Source organism: Bubalus kerabau, chromosome 10, assembly GCF_029407905.1.
Source record: "Bubalus kerabau isolate K-KA32 ecotype Philippines breed swamp buffalo chromosome 10, PCC_UOA_SB_1v2, whole genome shotgun sequence".
Classification (NCBI taxonomy): domain Eukaryota; kingdom Metazoa; phylum Chordata; class Mammalia; order Artiodactyla; family Bovidae; genus Bubalus; species Bubalus kerabau.
Window position 1 is genome coordinate 81,951,043 of NC_073633.1, and position 21,091 is coordinate 81,972,133.

The 21,091-nt window shown below is 43.9% G+C and overlaps 1 protein-coding gene across 3 annotated transcripts in view; it reads right to left on the reverse strand.

The window, feature by feature from the left end:
* The window catches only part of SPTB (spectrin beta, erythrocytic), a 138,822-nt gene extending 118,295 nt beyond the window's left edge, over positions 1-20,527 (reverse strand). Inside the window, exon 1 of one of the 3 annotated variants that reach the window (XM_055538352.1) lies at positions 19,402-20,527. The gene's annotated coding sequence lies outside the window, so the exon portion shown is untranslated. Of the gene's footprint in view, positions 1-14,131; positions 14,315-19,401 lie in introns of those variants that run through there. The other 2 variants (XM_055538350.1, XM_055538353.1) reach the window with 2 other exon arrangements.
* Between the last annotated feature and the right edge of the window lie 564 nt (positions 20,528-21,091).

The following is a 21,091-nucleotide window of genomic DNA, read 5'->3' on the forward strand; positions in this document are numbered from 1 at the left end:
TCCCTGTCTGCCTGTTTAAACTTTATTTGGGGGCAACAGGGAACCATTAAGGATTTTCAAGCAGTTGAATAACTCAGTCAGTCTCATGTTTTTAAAAATAATTCTGAGATCAGGTTAGGAAGACAGAGACTGGAGGCCAATTATTCAAACATGAGATAAGAATAGGGACAGTGGAAATTGAAAGAAAGAAACTAAGTTGAAATTGTTAGAGAAAAAATGAATAGAAGCTGGCAGCCAACAGGATGTAGAAGCGTGAAAAGAAGAAAAACTACAAAGTTGCTGAGGTTCTTACTTGGGAGGATGGTGACAACATGAACCAAGCTATGAAAAAGGGCAGAAGAGCAGGTCTGGAGGCAAAGAAGGGGACTGAGAAGTCCTATTGCTACATGGGGAGTTTGGACCTCTTGTTACAGCCAAATGGAGACAGCTAGTAGACAGCTTGAAGGCAGACCTGGAACTGAGAGAGGAGACTGGGGCTAGAGATACAGATTTGGATGCACTGGCCACCCCAATAGTTACAAACTGGTAGAGAGGAAGGAGATGTGGGTTTGATCCCTGGGTTGGGAAGATACCCTGGAGGGATGGCAACCCACTCCAGCATTCTTGCCTGGAGAATCCCATGGACAGAGGAGTCTGATGGGCTAAGTCCATAGGGTCGCCAAGAGTCATACATGACTGAAGCAACTTAGCACAGTACAGAGAGGAAGGAACAGAAAAACCAGAAAGACGCAATGGTAAGCAAGCTGGGAGGAGAGGAAAGGATGCCAAGAGAGGGCATAGTTTCAAAGCAAGCGTGGTTACTGGTCAAATATTGCAGAGAACCTGGGACTTGGGTCTGGAAGGAGGCCACTGTGTCAGACATATCAGACCCCTTGGAACAGCGATAGGGAGAGCTGCCTTATGACAGAGGGTATATAGTATAATACTAATTAGCATCTTCATCCTCAGATGTCAAAGAACTATTTCAGAAATAGGATTCAGAACATTAATTATTTATTAACAGCTAATCAGGGGATTCAAGCCTATAAGGTAAATCATTGAAAATATATAGAAACACATAAAGGTATACAACTAATTATCTTTCCAAATTCAGATCATTAAAGATGCAGGATAAAAGAAAAAGAGTCTGAGAATCAAGACCTGTGGAATATTGATGTATATCCAAAACCGATGGGTGTGGTGACTCCAGGCGAGCACTCTGGAAAAATATACCAGTGTTCAGCTTTGATCCTCTAGGTATGTAATTTAGGGTAATTAAACTTCTCTAAGACTGATTTTTTCATCTAATTAGGATGATAATAGAAATAACAAATACATATAAAAACTCTCACCATAGTGCCAGCACATAATAAATGTTGAATTAGAAAAACTCATTATTCTAATTATGCAATTATGGTAATGTTTCATTATTATATTATATATTAAATAATATTTCATTAGTCTTTACTTTTTTAATCAATAACTATTTTTGAGTCACTCCCCTCCATGTACCAAGCATGACTCTAGGTGCTGGGAATATTAACTTAAAAAAGAGTGCAATCTTGTTCCCCATCACAAGAAGCATGACCTAAACGTGTAGAAGGCAAGTGGTCAATTAAAAAACAAGATGATCCTTCCTGTAACAAAAGAATGAGAAAGGTGCTCAAAAATATGCAGGAGGAAGCACTCGGTGCTACCCCAGGTCCTGGGGAAGGAAAGGGGCTGTCAGATGAGGTAACGTTCAATCATTACAAGAAAATCTGAAGCAATTTAAAGGATAATAATAAATATTAAGGTGCCATCACACACACATACACACACACACCACTGAAAAAATGTCAGAAAAGAAGGTTCTTTGCCCAAGGGCAAACAGCAAGAGAAAAGGAGCTGGAAGCAACCCAAACTCTTGTCATTCAGCTCAAGGATATATTTTGGCTGAAACAATCATCATGTAATATTTACACCCTTACCTCTTGAGCTTGGACTCCATGCTCTACAAAGCAAATTAAACATCTCTTGCCTGTCCTCTAAAAGTCTACAGTTTAAAAATAGGTAACTAATAAACGGACAAATTGAAGAACTTTGATGACAAACTAAGGTAGAGTTCTCAAAGGAACAATTTTCAAGATCAGTTCAGTCCCAAAGGTGAGGATGTTAACAGATTTTGTCCTTCCCTTTTAAAACAACAAATATCAGGGAGAAATATTAAAACTGCATGGTTTTGTTTCTTAAAAAGCTAAAAATAGACTATCCAGCAATATACTGGGGTAACTTCTGAGTATATACCCAAAAGGAGGGAAAGCAGACTCTGGAAGAGATGTTCGTATATCCATGTTCACAGCAGCATTAATCACAACAGCCAAGAATGGAAGCAACTCAGGTGCCCATCAATGGATGAACAGATAAAGATGTAAAAAAATGCATACAATGGAATATATTCAGGAAGGGAATTCTGACCCATATGACAACATGAGTGAACTTTGAAAACATACTAAGTGAAATAAGCCAGTCACAAAAGAACAAATACAGCATTTTTTGATTCTATTGATATTTACATGCGGCATGTAGAGTGCTCAAATACATAGAGACAGAAAGTAAAGAGGTGGTTGCTAGGTGATTCATGGGAGTTAGTGTTCAGTGGGTTTCCCTCCCCAGCACAATTCTTCCCCCACAGCGTCCTCTTCGAGGCGACATGCTCACTCAGTCTTTCCAAGTGCACACAAACCACCTTGCACAAATTAAAATACAGAGTCTCATACAATTCAGCTAGCTATAGATTCACACATTGGGCAGGCTGTTGAAAGTGAAAGTCGCCCCGCCATGTCTGACTCTTTGTGACCCCATGGGTACAGTCTATGGAATTCTCCAGGCCAGAATACTGGACTGGGTAGCCTTTCTCTTCTCTAGGGGAACTTCCCAACCCAGGGATCAAACCCAGGTCTCCCACATTGCAGGCAGATTCTTTATCAGCTGAGCCACAAGGGAAGCCCTATGTCACTGAACTGAGCACTTAAAATGGTTAAAGTGGTAACTTTTATGTTATATATGCTTTTCGTAATTTAAAAAATTGAATGGCTGCCATGCTCATTAAGGGCTTCCCTGGTGGCTCAGAGGTAGAGAATCTACCTGCAATGCAAGAGATGCAGGTTTGATCCCTGGGTCGGGAAGATTCCCTGGAGGAGGGCATGGCAACCTACTCCAGTATTCTTGCCTGGAGAATCCCACAGATCCCACAGTAATGCCCTGGCAGGCTACTGTCTATAGGGTCGCAAAGAGTCAGACATGCCTGAAGCGACTGAGCATGCACACATGCATGCTCATTAAATACCTGTTCTTTATCATTTCAGGGCAAATAAAAATATCTTCTTTCTGGCATTTAGATGCAATGCCATCTGAAGAGGGGATGAGAAACTGAGCCCGAGCATATTAGAAAGCTCTTCATCCAAAGGAGCAGTATCCAGTTACCATTCCCTGAGAATGGACACCTTTGTGACCCACTAAGAAGGTGGCTTTGTTGGCAGCTATCATCTGACAAGTTTTAATTAAAATAATCCCAGTGTACCAGCATCACCCCACTAGGGATCGACTGTCAAAGCACACATTCCAAAAATTACTAACTGAATTTCTATGTGTAAAATCATTAGGCAGAGCTTTATGTAAGACCTGTGACTATAATTCATATCAAATTAAATCTGATAAAATACAATTCAAATCAGTTATTGCTCTTAAGATATGTCTTGTTGAATAATAGATGGACACAAGGAAATGGCAACCCACTCCAGTATTCTTGCCTGGAGAATCCCAAGGACAGTCCATGGGGTCGCAAAGAGTTGGACACAAATGAGCAACTAACACTCTTCAAGAACAGCTAAATAGCAATAGAAGAAATATATAATTATGTTCAAATTAAGTAGTATATGTAACTAGCCCTTTAACAAACTTGGATAATGGAGAGATTACTTGGGCCAGGAATTTCCAGGAAGACTGATGGAAAGGACTCTGAGAGAAATGTTCAGGACTCGGGAAGTATGTCTCAGGTCATATGCTTATAGGTGCACTGAGTTTTTCTTAAAGGATATACAGGATACGGTTGACACTGGTTAACTTTTTAGGAGTAGGACTGAAGGGAGGGGAAGAAAGACTTTTACTTTTCCCTGCGTTCCCTTGTACAGAGTGGATACACTTTTCAACCATTCACTTCATAATTTTAAAAGTTCTTTTTAAAAATGATAACCAAAAAGTGTTAAAAAGTGGGCTCTAATCAGCAAATTGAAAACATTTCTAATTACAGAAAGTGAAATGTATCTCAATCTTGTCTGTACTGTGTCTTAATTTCTATCACATAATGGATATATTGTGAGAATGACCTAAAAGTAAAGGTACAAAGCACAGAGAACTAACTGCACATTTGAGGCTTTACCTCAAAACAAACAGATGAGTCACTCATAATAAAACACCTTTCTGGTATTACCTACCTGAGTCTATTCCAAATCAACTCCTCAATGAAAACAGAAATTAAAAACAGCAGCCCACAGTACATTTGATAAGACATATCCCCATCTTACTATATGGCTTTTTCATTCTTCTAGTTCAGTTCAGTTCAGTTCAGTTCCTCAGTCGTGTCTGACTCTTTACAACCCCATGAATCGCAGCACGCCAGGCCTCCCTGTCCATCACCAACTCCTGGAGTTCACCCAAACTCATGTCCATTGAGTCGGTGATGCCATCCAGCCACTCATCCTCTGTCGTCCCCTTCTCCTCCTGCCCCCAATCCCTCCCAGCATCACAGTCTTTTCCAATGAGTCAACTTTTTGCATGAGGTAGCCAAAGTACTGGAGTTTCAGCTTTAGCATCATTCCCTCCAAAGAAATCCCAGGGCTGATCTCCTTCAGAATGGACTGGTTGGATCTCCTTGCAGTCCAAGGGACTCTCAAGAATCTTCTCCAACACCACAGTTCAAAAGCATCAATTCTTCGGCGCTCAGCTTTCTTCACAGTCCAACTCTCACATCCATACATGACCACTGGAAAAACTATAGCCTTGACTAGACAGACCTTTGTTGGCAAAGTAATGTCTCTGCTTTTGAATAGGCTATCTAGGTTGGTCATAACTTTCCTTCCAAGGAGTAAGTGTCTTTTAATTTCATGGCTACAGTCACCATCTGCAGTGATTTTGGAGCCCCCCAAAATAAAGTCTGACACTGTTTCCACTGTTTCCCCATCTATTTCCCATGAAGTGATGGGACCAGATCTCATGATCTTTGTTTTCTGAATGTTGAGCTTTAAGCCAACTTTTTCACTCTCCTTGTTTCACTTTCATCAAGAGGCTTTTTAGTTCCTTTCACTTTCTGCCATAAGGGTGGTGTCATTCTTCTTGTAGCTCAGATCAAAACCAGTTGAATCATCCTTGACTTATTCTTTTTCTCCCATCTTCTGTATCCAAGTTCCATCAACTCTACCTAACTGATTCATCCAGAAGCCAGCTGCATCTCTCCACCCCCACCACCATCACACTGGGTCTACATCTCTACCCTGGACCACTTGCAGTAGCTTTCATTTCACTCCTTTACAATCAATCTTCCACAGGACAGCCAGAAAAATTCTTCTAAAACACCAATATGAACGAGTCACTCCCTGCCCACAACTTCCTGTGACTTCCAGTTGTAGGGCTGAAACTCAACGTTGTCACCTGGCTACAAAGCCTGCATGATCCAGACCCAGTTTCCTCCCCAGCATTACATCCTGTGCTCCCCTGTGGCTCCCTCCACTCCAGTCATACTGGCTTCCTGCCACTCCATGGACATAGCAGTGACACCCGTCTCTGGACCTTCCCGCTCGACCTGAATCTCTTCCCCCCAAACATCCTCATTCCTCTTCTTTGTTCCACTTGGGTCTCAACTCGATGGAAAATTTAGAGAGGCCCTTCCAAGCCATCCTACATCAACTAGTAGAATCACCTACCTCTCTTTCTCTTCGCACTATTTTTCCTTTTCTATCACCTAAAATTATGATAGGCGTTCATCTGTGGTTTGTTGTTGTTTAGTACCTGTCTCACCTAACTAGAAAGTGCTCCATGATGTCAGACTATTTTTACCATCTTCACTGCTGTATCCCCTGGGCCTAAAATATTACTGGCAAGTAAATGAGAGCTCATTAAGTATTTGTTGAAGACTGAAGTAAGCACAAATCAAGGCACACAGGATCACTGGATAAAAAGAAGTTCCTGAAGCCCAAAATGAGACATATGCATAATAACACCCAGTAAATTGGGGGTAAGAGACTGAAGAAGCCAAAACATCAATTAATAGACATATAAATCCATCACTTAGCTATAGCATGCTCAAAATCCACATGTATGCTTGACACTACTTTGTAACATCATCTGTGTAGAAGCTGAAGGGCTACTCTTTTTTTTTTTTTTTTTTGAAGGGCTACTCTTAAGGTTTTGTGGCTAAAGAGTAAATACGGTAACAACTTTTCTTCTCCTTTTCTCCAGGAACAAAGAACTTAGACTAAAAGTTCTGCAGGAGAAAGAAAGCAATTATTATCTCAACCAGAAGGCCCAGAATATTCAACTATTCCACTGAGAAGATCTGGACAAAGTCCCAGCCTTGAAATAAGGAAACTGACTGAAGTCAAGTTCTACCACAAATTCAGGGATTTTGGACAAACTCTTGTATGTTTCTGATCCTGTTTCCTTGACTGTTCCCTGTTTCGTCACATGGTCATTGTAGAATAAAATGAAGCGACACACTTAACAAAGGCCTCCTGAAAACTAAGTGAACTGCATATCATGTGTGGTCATCATCTTGTACTGGCTGATCTTAGTTCACATTCCCTTTGCTGCCGCCAGTGAGCTCTGTGTAAACAAGGATCTGATCAAGTCTCTCCTCTACTCAAAACGTTTATTTATTTCAACTTGAACCTTCAATGGTTCAACTTCTTCACACACTAAACTCATACCATCTTTAGGGTCACATATCTAGCCCATTCGTGGACTGTGGTCTGTACTCCAGACACAGAGAACTACTCCTCTTCTGATCTAGTCACACTCTATCGCTTGTCTCTGACAGGCTATGTGCTAGGGTCCCACCCGTGCCCATTCTCCCTTCTTCCATCAGGAAAACCCCAGACACTCTCCAGCCTGAATCAGACTCTTCCCCAGTGGGGCTATTTCTCAGGCATCCTGTAGAAACACTGTTTTCAAGTCCTTTCCCCACCAGACCAGTGAGTCTCCACTAGACACCTTTTTATGTCCTCAGGATATGACAGGGTAATGCATACAGTAGGTATCCAACATCTGCTCTTTCTAAATATTTCTCAGGTGGCTCTCTCAGGCCTTTCCATCTCTAAGGCTTGGAGTCAGTATTATGAAAGGCCTTTTCTAACTCTTTCACCCTGAAGGAAATAGTCATGAAGGTGAAACTGACTGAACACTCCTAAGGGGCTTCAACAGAACCAAGAACTCCCAAATGTTCAAGCTGGATTTAGAAAGGCAAAGGAACCAGAGATCAAATTGCCAATACCTGTTGGATCATAGAAAAGGCAAAAGAATTCCAGAAAAGCATCTACTTCTGCTTCATTTGACTATACTAAAGCCTTTGACTGTGTGGATCACAACAAACTGTGAAAATTCTTCAAGAGATGGGACTACCAGACCACCTTACCTGCTGCTGCTGCTAAGTCGCTTCAGTTGTGTCCGACTCTGTGCGACCCCATAGACGGCAGCCCACCAGGCTCCTCTGTCCCTGGGATTCTCCAGGCAAGAACACTGGAGTGGGTTGCCATTTCCTTCTCCAATGCATGAAAGTGAAAAATGAAAGTGAAGTCGCTCAGTCGTTCCCGACTCTTAGCGACCCCATGGACTGCAGCCTACCAGGCTCCTCTGTCCATGGATTTTCCAGGCAAGAGTACTGGAGTGGGGTGCCATTGCCTTCTCCAACCACTTAACCTGCCTCCTGAGAAATCTGTATGTATGTCAAGAAGCATCAGTTAGAATCGGATATGGAACAATGAACTGGTTCCAAATTGAGAAAGGAGTAGGTCAATGCTGTATGTTGTCACTCTGCTTATTTAACTTATATGCAGAGTACATCATGAAAAATGCTGGACTGGATGAAGCACAAGCTGGAATCAAAATTGCTGTGAGAAATATCAATACCCTCAGATATGCAGATGATACCACCCTTATGGCAGAAAGCAAAGAGGAACTAAAGAGCCTCTTGATGAAAGTGAAAGAGGAGAGTGAAAAAGCTGGGTTAAAACTCAACATTCAAAAAACTAAGATCATGGCATCCAGTTCCATCACTTCATGGCAAATAGATGGGGAAACAATGGATACGGTGAGAGACTTTATTTTCTTGGGCTCCAAAATCCCTGCAGATGGTGACTGCAGCCATGAAATTAAAAGACACTTGCTCCTTGGAAGAAAAGCTATGACCAACCTAGACAGCATATTAAAAAGCAGAGACATTACTTTGTCAACAAAGGTCCATCTAGTCAAAGCTATGGTTATTCCAATAGTCATGTATGGATGTGAGAGCTGGACCATAAAGAACACTGAGCACAGAATTGATGCTTTTGAACTGTGGTGTTGGAGAAGATTCTTGAGAGTCCTATGGACAGCAAGGAGATCAAATCAGTCAATCCTAAAGGAAATCCGTCCTGAATATTCATTGGAAGGACTGATGCTGAAACTGAAGCTCCAAAACTTTGGCCACCTGATGTGAAGCACCAACTCATTAAAAAAAGACCCTGATGATGGGGAGAGAGGTTTGGGAGGGAGGGGACATGGGTGTACCTATGGCTGATTCGTGTTGATGTCTGACCGAAAACCACAAAATTCTGTAAAGCAATTATCCTTCAATTGAAAAAAAAAAAAAAAGACCCTGATGCTGGGAAAGACTGATGGCTGGAAAAGAAGAGGAGGACAGAGGATGAGACAGTCGGATGGCGTCACCAAATCAATGGACATGAGCTTGAGCAAGCTCCAGGAGACGGTAAAGGACAGGGAAGCCTGGTGTGCTGCAGTCCATGGGGTTGAAAAAGAGTCGGACATGACTGAGCAACTTAACAACAACAGCAAAGGGGCTGCTGGAAACAGGCCAGAAGTGAGCAGAGGGACAGAATGAGGCTAGAAGTCTCTTTCCAATCCTTGTAAGTTATGTCTTCAAGGTATGCTTCATTTTGAGGTGCTTTGAATTCTCAAGTGAGCGACATCCATATTTACATCTGGTATAAATGGAAATGATTTTCAACCTATTTTCAGAATTATCCAAGTTTCTCCTTTTCATGATGGAGGAAACTCTTGAGCTGAACATAATTCAAAGCAATTATTGTTCTTTAGCTGTCAAGATGCCCCTGTTATTCTTTTCATAAATATCCTGGATGATCTGAGCCCAGTTCATCACAAAGTCTTTTTTTTTTTTTTTTTTTAAGCCCTGTACCCTTTTCAGTTGCTAAATTTATAGCATTCAAATGAAAAGAAGAAAGGAAGCCCCACTTTTGCCCCCACTGCTAACATGATATGTGTCTGGGTTTTAATTGCCCTTGTAATTATACCCTTGGCCAGGTCTGCACAGGTATAATGTAGAAATTAAACATTATGGCAAAGCCTGAAAAGGCCTCGCTGAGATAGGAAGACACGACAGCTTTGTAATATCTCTAGTTACCAGGAAAAGGCAAAAGAAAAATGAAAAGGAGGCCTGGGAATGTCATAAGCTAGCTAGATAACAATCCACTGAGCAGGCATTTCTGTCTATGACCCCCTCTAAGACTGTGAGCTGGAAGGCTCGGAATCCCCTGGTGGTTTGATAGTCAGCTAAGGCTGGATGAAAATGGAAGAAGGTGGAGTGCCTGGCTTGTGAGTTAAGAAATAAGCACAGCAACAAAGGGAAACACGCTATGACATTTTCTAAATATTTACCAAGGGGAGTTGACAATTCAGTGAGTGCAGCCAGACCTGACAGTGAATTCTCCTGACTGCCTCCTACACCTTCGCTCAATCACCATCTCCATCTCTGAAAACCAGGTAACCTTCACCTCTGGGGGTGTTAGAGGGAAAACTGCCTCTCTGTGATAAACCCAGCAAATGCTACATGATGATTCTGGTACACAGACCACCGCATTTACTCTTTCTCCCCAGATTTCTTATCTAAAGCAGAGGAGTAATTGAACAGCTGTCTGTGTAAAAAAAAAAAAAAAAACTAAGTCGATATAAACTACTTTTAAGACAAAATATTTCTTTCCATGGTAATTTTCAACTAGTCATATCCATATGATTTCAGCACCCAGTATCCATGAACTTCCCTGCCAGTCCTCATTCTAAAACTAAATTTCTCATCAGCCCACACAGCAGAGTTACTTTCATTCTTGATCCTCCCAAGTCAATTGATAAATGTTAATCTGCAGGTCAAGGTTATTTTTAAAATTATGAAGAAATGTACTTTATATCACTCTAAACTTCCCGCTGGTCACATTTCCTACTATTTCAGGTCTTCAACAGAGAGCATAATTTTGTGTTTGATTTTGAAATTTGGAACAACGTACTTCAAGAGCAATTTAGTGACTGGGTTTAGATTAAAACAGGTATTTGACAGTCCCAATAACTCTCTAAAGTCTTTTCCTTCTCTACTGCTCCAGAAATGCTACATAATTATTTGTCTTAAAATCTGTATCAACTCAAGATATTAACACCTATTGTGCCAAAACGCATACATCTGTACACCTAACAGGCAATGGGGAGGTTATGGAGCAGTTTAGAGTGGAATGCCCCTTCATGTTTTCTATCCTATCTCCAATACCTTTTAAAGATTTTACTAGGATGGAAGTACTGGACATGAAAATATACCCTCTCACAATCTCTCTCAAAGGAAAGAAAATGGCAGTGGTTTAATATCAGGCAGAACTTCAGGAAATAAACCCGATACTGGCCTTGAGAGGGAGAAGGGAAAGAAACAGGCTAAAATGATAAGAAGCAGGAAAGGTCCGTACCACCACTGCAGATAAATCATCAGGTACATTACCGTTGGGTCTCACCTTTAAGCAAACAGCTACACAAATAGAAGGCTAGACTCAGTGACCTCCAAGGTCCCTTCCCAGTCCAACAGCGTTGCCTCATGAATTTTTTATAATTATCTTCTGTCCTATCACCCTGTCCCCATGCATCATCAAGCCCTCCTGGCCACGTCCACGACTGAAAGGAAAATCTGTTTTCAAAAAAAAAAATCCATGCTTTGACTACTGCCAAAATTACAGTTCTGTCCTTGAAACAATGACGGGCACATAATGGGCATGGCTAAATACCTCTGAGCAAGTGAGTCTCCAATACCTTCAGCAATATATATATTTTTACAACAAAATGTAAATAGCTTATTTTAACATTGATACCTGCTCTTCCTCAAAGTATTGACTGACATTCATGATTATTTTGTTCCTGCAAAACAGATCTTCTGGAAGGTGGCCACTGTGTGAGAGAAATAACCCATGTGATTTGAAAGTGAACCTTGGGGGCTTTGCAGGTTTGGTTCAGAATAGCAAGCTTCATCCTGCTAGGGTTGGAGGATCTCCCGTGGAGGACAAGTCAGGGGTGGCTTGCCACGGGGAAGGGGGCACTGGCGGGAACAGTCCGGGAGGTGGCCCGGCCCTTCAGCAATATTTTTAAAGCTTCTCTGATATATGCAGAATTATCACCCAAGGTCTGGAGAGTGAAAGACTGTGAAGCTAAGAGACAACACTACAACCAGCTCTTTCCACCTTGTACTTCTATATCCACTGCTGACTGCCAAACCTCAAAAAGAAGGTTGACCAGCTGAGTCTGAATCCCAGCCCCACCACTCATCAGCTGTGTGATGTGAGGCAAACTATTTAATCTCCTTGAACCTGTTTCCTCACTTGTAAAATGCTGATAATAAGAGCTACCTCACAGAGTGACAACTGAGTAGGATAATACAAAGAAAAGTCTGAGCGTTCCTTTACTCATTCTCTCATTCATTCAGCAAAGATTAACTGAGTGTCCACCACAGCCAGGTACTGGGTTAGGCATTGGTTTGGTATGTAAAAAACAGAAGAAGAAAAAAAAGCCCATTACTTTTATTTACTAAAAACAGCCTATATCCAGAACTGTGGCAGATTCGTCAGATTTTTAATTTAGTTCAACACTTTCATTCACAGCTAGTTTGCCTAAAAGAGTCATTTTTAGTTTGTCATATAGGATCCCAGGTGGGAGTCTGCCTCTGGCCCACCTTTACCTACTCTGAAGCTAACCATCTAGCAGGCGTTCTGCTAAAAGACGCCTTCACTGGGAAGAAGCGATGACCAGAGCAAAAGGCGGTATTCCAGCTCTCAGCAGAGCAAGCCACTCAGGAAAACTTGATATGCCTGTACACCCAGGCCCGTCCTGGATGCCTGGAAGGTCTGGGGTGCTTTCAATTCCACAAGCGGACTGAGTCTTCCGAGAATTGGGATTAACAGGGCTGGCTCATCCCCAGTCATTGTGACTGGATCACCTATAAAGCAAGGGCAAGAGCTAAGGAGCGGGGGTGTCTAAAGGCCACCTTTTTTTAGTGTAGGGCTGATGTCTTTCAGCTATACTTGACTTCAGAGTGTGATAAAGTTCTGTGTAAATGACCCACCGCTGAGAAGTCAGGTGGTCTCAAGGCTGGTGGGCTTTTCTTCAGTGTGAGCTTAATACTCCTTTTTCTAATTAGCCCAAAGCCTTTGGGCAAGTACAAGCCTAGCTGTGCTGGGTACTGAGCATTCAGCACTCTTAAATATTTTGCATTTACAAAAAAAAAAAAAAAAGAGTTGCCCAGGACATTCTGGAACCCAGGTCTCCTAGCAAAAGAGTTAAAGTCTGACACTGGAATAGGAAATGACCTGCTCTAGGTCATAGGATCAGAGGGTGATCAAAGAGGGAATTCTAGAATAAAATTTGGTACCATCTGTGAAGCTAAGAATCGGGTAGCAGATAATATACAGGTGCCTAAAATTTCTGATTTGCAGACTCCTCTCTTTCAAGAGCCACCTGAATCACTTCCCTTAGGAACTGAAGTATATAGATCGTGACTAACTCACCGCTGTGGGTCTCGCACGGCTGCCTCCTACCTAGAAGTGACAGCCTAGACTCTCGGCACAGGAGTTCTGGGTGCAAAAATACTGTCACTAGACATCCACCACTACCACCCCCATCTGAAGCATCTAAGAAACTAAACTATGGCTTCTTTTCATTTTCCTTCAGCGTGTTATTATTAACTCCTGGCGCCTCTAATTGCTCACTGAAAACAGTGGTTTGGATATTAATAGGCTGAAAATCAAGAACCCTACCTGGGGCTCGTTGTCACGGAAACGGTACTCAAGCCCGCCGCTACTTCCCCACCCTTGGAAGTCTGGGCGAGTTAGTGGAAGTTGGGGATTGTTTTAACGCTGTTAATTTCTCCCACTTTCTGCTGTTTCTCAGGGCCAAGTTGTTGGAGAAAGAGAAACTGGTAAGGCGAGTGACTGTAGTATGTAGCAGCTTGGAGGAGTGAAACTCTTTAGGAGTGGAAGGGTAAGGGTCCTTGGAGGATGGCTTGGAGCACACTGAGCTCCTCTCCTTGGGGCTGCACCCGGCCACTCCGCTTCGTTTCCCGGGCCCTTCCACTGCCCTTCTCTCCCAGCCTGAGCGCGGAGCTGCCAGCAGCGCGCAGACAAGTTCCCCAGAAGGGAATCTGAGCAGCCCCAGGGCTGAGACACCCAGCAGAAAAGGGAGTGGGGAGGTCGGACAGGCTAAAGGCAGAACCCTCTTCGTCCCCATGCCAAGGTTCTGGGGGAGGCAGCCCCGGGACCAGAACACGCATCCCGCTCACCGCCCTCCCAGCGCCCCCGGGCGATGCTCCAGGATCCGGCTCTCCAAAGCAAGCGCCCAGCTAGCTAAGCGCCTCCGAAACCCACGCGGATTCCCGCGCCCCGGGGCGATCTCTGCCGCAGCCGCCAGGGCCTCCCGCGGGCTCTACGCCCGGCACCCAGGGCTGGGCCCCCACCCGGTCCCCTGGGCGCCGTGCGTCACGCGCCCCCTGGGCCCAGCGCCTCCTCTGCGCTCGCGCCGCGCGCCCCAGCCTCGCGCATCCGCACCCGCACCCAGCTCCCTCCGGCCGCGGGGCCCTCCCGGGACTCACCTGCGCTGGGGCTGTAGAGGCGGCCACCCCTAGCCCGGGGGCGGCAGCGGCGGCGGCGCAGGGGGAGGAGGGCAGCGCGGGGCTCCTGGCACAGCGGCCGCCGGGCGCCTGGTGCTGCCGAGCCGCGGACCCGCCCAGAGATATAAATAACATTATCTGAGGAGGGACATTCCTGCCGGGGGACATCGCTGCTGCCGGGACCAGATAGTCCCGCGGCGGGGGCGGAGAGGCGGGGCCGCAGCCTCCCGCAGCGCCAGGCCCAGCCCCCGCCTTCCCCACCCACTCCCGCACCTGCCAATCAGCCTCCGAGCCCCGGGCCACCTGCCCGGCCTCCGCCCGGCTCCCCCGGCCAGCCTCCGCCTCCCGGAGGACGGCCCGAGTCCGAGCCACCCGAAGCCGGAGCGGTCCGCAGCGCCCCCATCGCCGCTCACCTCCCCTCACCGCGCACTACCCCGAGCCCCCTGCAGCGGGGAAAAGATTTGGCTGCAGCTCCGGCCTAATTCGTGCACCCAGAGCGGCAAGCCTGGCCAGGAAAATGAGCCCTCCAACCTTTCCCACCTCGCGTCCCCACTGTATAGAATCAGGCTTTTCAAATATGTTAAAAGACCCGCTGAGGCCGTAGGTTAGGAGAGGCGGGCGCCCGGGCAGCGCGCCCTCGCTGCGGCGTGTTTGGGAGAGACAGATTGTTCCCGGGGGCTGGTGTGTTAGAAAGCGCACTGTGGGGCAGGCTTCTCGGGGCTGGCAGTAAGAGCAGACGCTGGGAGGGCTGGCGTGGGCACTGGGCGGGAGACCCTCGCCCTCAGCCCGAGAGCTCGGTGTCTCTGTTTGCAAACCTGGTGTGGCCTGGGCGGACCCCGCAAAGCCGGAGGGGCACAGCGCGAAGTCCCACGGCTTGCATGTTACAGGGACTGGAATCAACAGGCAAGCTGCCACCCCAGCCCACCGACATCTCCTGGCCGGCCCTGGTTTCCAGGGAGCCGAGGCTTCCTCGCCTCAAGCCTGGGTGGGGTGGGATGCTGTAGGCCCGAGAAAACACTAGAAACGCTGGTGCCAAAGAGGAAAGACAACAGCACCTCCGCTCACCTCGGGAGAGACACAGAAGTGGCAGCTTGCAAGGCTGTCCACTTTCTTGACTTTCTTATTATACAAGGTCATTGTTCAGTAAGCCTTGGTGATACACCTTGCCGCAGTTTTCATCTCTTTTCTCCATCAGCCGTGCTGGGACAGTTTCTACCCAGACAACAACCCAGGGAATCTCAGGTGTTTTGGAGATGGCAGTGGCGATGTGAAGTGCAAAGATGTAGAAAAGAGTTTTAACTTTGATGATGCCTGGTGTTCTTCACAACTGAACAGTCTTGCTCCTGAGTTATTTGCTTGGGAGTATAATTATGCTGTTTTCCAGGATTCACCAGGAAAAGGGTGTTTAAGTGCCAGATGTGAGTTCTTAGTCTATATACTGAACATATGCAAAGATACTTCACTTCCTGCTGCAGTCACGCGTCTTGAGAGTGAGTATTTAGACCCTGGTTTGTGCTAAGTGGGGCAAACCCCACAGATGTCACAAAGCCACACAACTCTCCACACCCCCATCTTGTTTTCTGGGCCCTTATTAAGCTCAATTTCCCAAGACACTCTAGTAATATAGGGAAGATAATAGAAGAATATTTGTGGTCATGCATTAGATTAGCAATGATCCACCGTTTTCCCTTTCTGATAACATTTAAGAGTTCTTTTTTTTTTTTTACTGAGTTAGAAACAAAAAGGTCTCTTTCATTTAAAAATTAAGAACCAAATTCTGGCAAGGAGCACTTAAGAAAAACAGGCCAGCTTCAAAGGCTGAGACTATCATATATCTCAAGTAGAAATGCTTGATCTATTTTTGAAAGAAAAAAAATGGAGTAAATTATGTATTTATGTTTTTAAAAAGCCTTGTGTGAATAAACTTATTAAATAAATTCATGATTCCCTAGAATTGCAGCTCTGCAGCTACATAATTATATACTACAAAAACAGATAATTCCTTAGCTTTAGGTTTGTGGCTCTAAACTGAAGTTGCCCACATATATTTCTTTATAGCCCTAAAATTTATAATTTTCAACCATGAGGAAAAAATTAATATGATAAAAGCACCAATTCAGTGGACAGATTACCCCAGGATTTTACAAACCAGCCCAGCTGCTTTAGTTATCTCCACTTCAGCTGAAAGCTAAATAATTCAATACAACCTCATTTGCTCCAGAGCCTGTTATCCTGACAGCATCTCCAAATGCTTTACAGCTAATAGAGTTACAGTGAAATGATAAATTAGGACTGAGGGAGAGAGGAAGTTTAGAAGTACAGAGGAAAAGGATATTGTCAAATGAGGGAGGGAAATGGCAGATCCCAGGGAATGGGAATAAGAAATTGAGCAGAGTGAAATAGGCAAGAAGGACAAGCTCATATAAGGGTTCATAACTGAAGTCATTGTTGTGGGCAGCAGGGATTAATTTTGTAGGGACTTTCTGAGAAGAGTACCTAAAGCCTCCTGGAATCGTCCATCAGGGAAATGGGGGGCTTCCCTTGTGGCTCAGAAGTAGAGAGTCTGCCTGCCAGTGCCAGAGACATGAGTTCAGCCCCTAATCTGGGAAGATCCAACATGCCACAGAGCAACTAAACCCATGCACCTGTGCTCAGTTGTGTTTGACTCTTTGTGACCCCATGGAGCCCTGCAGGCTCCTCTGTCCATACTTGAGTGTGTTGCCATTTCCTCCTCCAGGGGATCTTCCCGACCCAGGGATCGAACTCAAGTCACCTGCATTGGCAGGCGGATTCTCTACCACTGAACCACCTGGGAAGCCCCAAGTAAGCCCATGAGTCACAACTATTGAGCCTGTGCTCTAGAGCCCTTGAGCTGCAATTCTGAACCCTGGTGCTGCAGCTACTGAAGTTCTCATGCCCTTAGAGCGCATGCTCCGCAACAAGAGACGCCACTGCGATGAGAAGCCCGCACACTACAGCTGGACAATAATAGCCCCTGCTCACAACTGGAGAAATGCCTGGTGCAGCAGTGAAAACCCAGCAGAGCCAAAAATCAATAAATTAATTAATTTTTTTAAAGAAAGGAAAGGTGGGAGATTGGCCCTCATCCTGGTTGGTCAAGGGGCTGCCACCCTAACCCCCTATTCCATATTGATACCCCACACTTCCGAGCTACCAAGCAGATTCCTAACAGGCAATCTACGGTTCCAGAGAGAAGGTGTGCATTTGAGGCAGAAGTTGTCAACCAAGAACTGGGACTTCTACTTATACAGGAAGAGAGGGTAAGCTCTCACAGAAATGTCGACCCAGCTCCAGCTAAAATCAGTAGGAGGAAAGAGGATATAAGTTGGGACGTTAGAGGAATCTGACACAAGAAGGAGTCTTCTATTTCTGTATTCTCTGAATTTTTTACATTGAGCTTATTTTATTTGATGAACAGTTGGAGATAATAAAGAAAATAATACGTAGAGATTGGATCAAGATGGTGGATTGAGCCCACACATCTATCTTCTCTTCCATCCCAAATCTCATTAAAAATATATATATATGCTGCTAAGTCCCTTCAGTCGTGTCCGACTCTGTGCGACCTCACAGACAGCAGCCCACCAGGCTCCCCCATCTCTGGGATTCTCCAGGCAGGAACACTGGAGTGGGTTGCCATTTCCTTCTCCAATGCATGAAAGTGAAAAGTGAAAGTGAAGCTGCTCAGTCATGTCCGACTCTTAGCGACCCCATGGACTGCAGCCTACGAAGCTCCTCCCATGGGATTTTCCAGGCAAGAGTACTGGAGTGGGGTGCCATTGCCTTCTCCCATATGTGTATGTATATATATATATATATATATATATATGTGTGTGTGTCTTAAAGAGAATAGAAATCTAACAGCACAACGAAATAAGAAAAAATGTGATCAATTTTCCAGAAATTCTTAGGAAATACTGAAATATAAAAGAGAGACAGGACCTGATCTACAGAAAAACAAAATGAGAGGAAATCAAAACAGCTTCAGGAGAAGGAATCATTTAGGGGGATTCCAAGCAGGAATCAAAGGATACAAGAGGTGGAAGGGGAACCTAGGACAGAATAATTCGCTGAAGAGCCTCCTCCCCTGCTGGCATTAGATATCAAATGTTTGCCTGTGGGATGAAGTTAGTGGGGCTATTGGGACCAGAGGGGCAGAGTCCAAGGATCCGCTGACCCCTGGAAGTGAGAGGGAACTTTCACTCTCTCTGGATAGCATGTTGTATCCTTCCTTCAGAGTTCCTGAAGAGAGGCTATGATAACCGAACAGGCAAGCAAACTGATTCTCAAATAAAAGATGATCGGACAATCAAAATCACCAAAGATTCTGTCAGGGGAGGGAAGCCAATACCATGAAAGAAAAGCACCAAACTCAACTAACAAAGAAGTGTTATCAGAGGAAACTAAGAAAAGGAAACAGAAGATAAATTTTAAATGATTTTAAATTTTATTCAGCAAGATTTGAAAGGATATTGTATCCATGAAAAATAATCAGTGAGAAAACAGAAATTTAAAAAGTGGTTCCTGAAATTTTAAATCCATTAGCTGATCAGAAGAACTGATCAAGTCAAAGAGCAGATTAGTGGGAACAAATTCTCCTCAAGCACAGGGCGAAAAACAGGGTGATGGGAAGTTTGTGAAAATGGTTGAAAGCCATGGAGGTGAGAGCCTCCACTCTAGTATCTGTTCAATAGAAGTTACAAAAGAAGAGAAAAGAGAGCATAGATGAGATGATTATAAGGAGAAAGTAGAATAAAATTTCTCAGAGTTGAGGAAAACTCTGAATTTTCAGATTCAGTAAAAGCAGCTTAAAGCAAGATGGAGATCTTTAAACATAGTTTACAAATTTTATGTATAGTTTAAAATTTATGATTTAATTTGATTTAATTAAGGCCCAAGAACTTGAAAAAAAATTAAACCATAAACCAAGAATATAGGCTAGACGAACTTCCTGTGCCTTGAATGAAATTAATCCTAAAGTTATTTTTTACTGAATCACAAAACCAATTTTAAATTGTTTGAAATTTAAAACTACTGTGACTTAGAAATGAACATGTATCAGAAAGCTACTTAAAAACAGACCTACCAAACCAAATAAACCCAACCCTATCCAATATTCCCTTCATTCAAAATCTTGCTAACAGTGGAAAAATCAAGAACTCATGATAATGAACAGAAAACTTCAAAATAGTGCTTAGGGCTTAAAAAACTAATGTTCCCTCCTTATTTACCTTGTCACCAAGAGATGCATTTCATAAAATTTGGCTGAAATTTCCATTCCATTTCTGGGAACATCTAGGGGAACCACACTGTCCACAAATGCCAAAAACAAAGCAGCCGCAGGACCGGTTGGAAAACCATTTACAATGTAGGGGCCCCGAGGACAAAGGACCAAACTTCCCCTTCCAATGCCTCAAACAGATCAGTCCCTGGAAGGAACCTAAAGCTAAATACCAAACTGACCACTCTTTAAGGCAGCAAGTGAAACTGATTTCAAATTTCCCTCCAATAATGGAAAGAAGTGGAAGAGCAAGGCTTACATCCTGTTATGCCCCAGTGCATGGAAGAACTAACCAGGCGTTGCGCATCTTTCCTTCCATGGCTGAGCCTGAGCTTTCCTTCCTTTTCAGGATTAGATTTTCTGTTACCTAAAGGATGTGAGTTTGTGCCCGTGTAATACCAGGCTTATATTGGGGTGTGCTGATAAACTGATGTCTGAAGGTACTTCTGTTCTGCAATTGCCTTGTTCAGGCTATACTATTAATAGTTTGCTCAGGCTTCCATGATGAATACCACAGACTGGGTGGCTTAAATAGCAAAATTTGTTTTCTCACAATGCTGGAGATTAGAGGTCTGAGATCAAGATACTGGCGGGGTTGTTTCTTCTGACCCTCTTTGGTTTACAAGTCAAAGATGGTGGCCCTCTTTTCCCTCTGTGTTCACATGCTCTTTCCTTTGTGTGTGTATCCTAATCTCCTCTTGTGAGGACACTAGCCATATGGGATTACGGCTAGCCACCTGACCTTATTTTACCTTAACTACCTCTTTAAAAGCTCTGTCTCCAAATCTGGTCACTTTCTGAGGGACTGGGGGGCTAGCATTTTAACATATGAATTTGCGGGGTGCCATAATTTTAGTCCATAACCCAGACCTCATCTTTTCCCACATGAATTGCTTCTTATAAGCCTCCCAATTGTTGTACCATTCTCCAGTTTCACTTTCTTTCAATTCTTCCCCCACAGAGTAGCCAAAATACACTTTCAGAAAAGGAAATCTGATCATGTCATCCCACTATTTTAAATCACCCAGTGGCTCCCTGTTGCTTTTGGAATACTGTTTCGAGTTTCCTAGGACTTAGCACAGTTTCTGACGCACAAGATATACTTAATAAAGGCCTGACGAGTGAATGAATAAATTAATGAATAAACAAATCATGGAAACTGAAAGAGAGTTGCAATTCTGAAGGTCAACCAAAGAAGTAGGTAATTCAAGGTTATTTCTATTTGATGTAAGAATATATATTTGTGATTTTTCTAAGAAGGATCATTTTCCTATTTATGTTTAGATAGTTATCTAAATAAATTCACATCCCTAAAACATAATTGGTAGTATCTATGTCTGAATTTCACCAACTCCTCGGTCACCTTGACACATTCACACCTGGACTTGCTGCCTGTGGATGAGAAATGGAATCAATAAAGCAGGCTTTCCGTTCACATGCTCTACCAAGTTCACCTGCCACCTTCTGATGTTCCATTCATAAAGTGTGAGTCGCTCAGTTGTTTCCAACTCTGCGACCCCGTGGACTGTAGCCTGCCTGGCTCCTCTGCCCATGGAATTCTCCAGGCAAGAGTACTGGTGTGTGTTGCCATTTGCTTCTCCAATAATGAGATACAGCAAATACAATAGTGATGCTTCAGA